The sequence below is a fragment of the Pteropus vampyrus genome, unplaced genomic scaffold (genome assembly GCF_000151845.1).
Source record: "Pteropus vampyrus isolate Shadow unplaced genomic scaffold, Pvam_2.0 Scaffold11, whole genome shotgun sequence".
NCBI classification, from domain to species: domain Eukaryota; kingdom Metazoa; phylum Chordata; class Mammalia; order Chiroptera; family Pteropodidae; genus Pteropus; species Pteropus vampyrus.
In genome coordinates this window covers 7,284,485-7,287,070 of record NW_011888792.1, presented here as the reverse complement: position 1 = coordinate 7,287,070, position 2,586 = coordinate 7,284,485, and positions in this window count along the sequence as shown.

Here is a 2,586-nt window from a genome sequence, read left to right as displayed (position 1 = left end):
ATAGTCTTTTCTGAGAGCAGTAGTCTGACTTTAAGGAAGGTAGCAGGTAATAGCAATTTTAATTAGCCAACATCTGTTGAAATTAGGCCGTTCTAAACAGGTAAGCAGTAAATTTCAATAGGAGTCTGGTTCAGCTTATTGTTAAAGTTATTCCAGAGAAATGTTCTTGAATTTAGTGCAGTTCCCCTCTTCTGATCATTCTTTCAGCAAACTATTGAGGCCTCCTATGTGTCAGGCTCATCGTAATCTTCTCATGCACATTCCTTATCACACTGCATTTTTCCAGTGAATCAAATATAAAACATCTAGTGACTCAAGCTTGGAACCATATTTCAGAGGCCAATATCAACCCTACAAAGAGAAAAGAAAAAGAGGTCTGAAACTAGAAACCATGAGAAAGTGTTCTCTGCCTGAGATCCCCAGATCTTCAACTTTCCTGAATTATATACTTTTCCTAGCCTGATTTTCTTCAGTGAAAGGAAGCAACATGGCAAAGAATAAGAATGCTGCCCCTGTAGCCAGACAAATTTGCTTTTGAATCCTTACTTCCCCATGAAACTAGATGTGGAACTTGGTAAGTTTTAAAAACCTCTTTAAGCCTAAGTTTCTGCTCTAAGTTGGAAATAATATCCTACTCAAGGTTGCTGCAGGGATAAAGTGAGATAATGTGAGTAAAGCTCTTAGTAGTGCCTCTGCAAGTGATAAGCACTCAGGAAAGTGTAGCTTCCATTTAATCTTGTCATTAGCAGAGCATAGAGATGACAGATGAACTAAGATTTATCAAGTTCCAAGTACTCTTTGGGTGAAAGAGGCTCTAGAAATTACCCACTCCCCATTCTCTTGCCACACCCCCACCTCACCTGTCTGTTTCTTCTTTATGAATTTGAAAGCTAATTCTCTAGCTTGTATACCATCTTTCCTTTTATCTCTTTTTTCTAATTGCTCATGATTCATTTTCGAATTATCACTGTAAATCAGCAAAACCATTAGCAGAAAAAAAAAAAGAGAAAAAAGCAGTGGAGATCCAAATCGTTACCTTATTTGTTAGCAGATCTCTCTAAGTGGTGAAATTAATGATTTTTGTCCTCTTGACTTATGCTTTGAAGTGTGTTACTTTTATAAGAAAAAAAATGTATTTTAAAAAGTATGTATGTAAGAGCGAATACATAGCTAGGGGAAGTTGCTCATTAAACCCAGTAAAGATGTGGTTGTAGGGGATTGCCTGAAAGAACTGGAGCATACATGAGAACTAAACGAAAATTATTTCAGCCAAAAACCCAGGACTCAGACTTAAGAGACATTGGTTTAAATCCTAGTACAATAATTTAATAGCTGTATGACCTTAGTCATGTTACCTTTCTAAGCCTGATTTTTGTCATCCATGAAATGGGGTGGTAACACTATTCTTCAGTAATGCTGTGAAGATTAAGTGAGATTGCATGTGAAAAAAATGTATGATACGTGACACAGAATTAGAGTTCAGACATTCTAGTTGGCTTATAACCTGAAGAGATATCTAAGTGCTTTTTTAAAAAAGAATTAACCAGAAATTTTAGGTAAAAATTCTTGCACTAATTAAAATTATCTCATGCATTTGGGTGTTCCATTCATGCCTGAAGTGTAACATGGTAAAAACTAAACTTAATATTTTTTCTCAGTCCCCTCCCAAACTAGCTCCTTTTCTTATATTTATTAGTACTATTGATGAAAAGACCCACTTTATAGTTTTCTAAGCTAATAATATCAATTTATTCCAACTTCTGATTTTTCAATATTCAATCTGTTCCTAATTCCAATTAAGTTTTCCTCTGAAATATTATTTTGATTCCACTCTTTTTCTCTCCTTCATGGTTTCTCAACTTTGGCAATATTGACATTTTGAGCTGCGTTATTCTTTGTTCTGGGGGGTGCTGTTCTGCATGTGGTAGAATGTTTAGTAGCATCCCTGACCTCTATTTTGTGACAACTAAAAATGTCCCTAGACATTGTCAAATGTCCCCTGGGAGACAAAATTTCTCCCAGTTGAGAACCACTGTTCTACTTTGCTCATGAGCCATAACACCATTGTTATGAGACCATTTGGCTACATCATACTAATAGTAATAATTACTTTTTAAAAACGTTTACTCTCAAATTTAGTATTTGATTTCTAAAAGTGTCATAACTAATCTCCATGTAATTTCCAGAGAGTCATATAAGAGGATGCATTCATATCTCCAATATTCTCTGAATAGGACAGTGCTTCATGCTCGCTTTGTTTAAGTGTTATTCATTAATAAGTGAAAAGGCCTCCCTCACCACTAAACTTCACTCTAGAAAGTAACCATTTTTAAAAAAATGCCCTCTTTTTAAATTTTGTTATGATAATTGCAGTCATTATGCATTTTTAATGTTATCTTCTTGTTTGTTTACATTAGAACACAACATTCATTGCACTGTAGAAGGAAGACTGAAGACATAATATGTAGCTGATACTGTCTGTAATCCACATCAACACATTCACTAATATGTTAAATGTTAAATAATCAAGTATTATGTGTTTCTTATAGTGCACAAATTCTTAATAGATTATTATATAGATGTTAA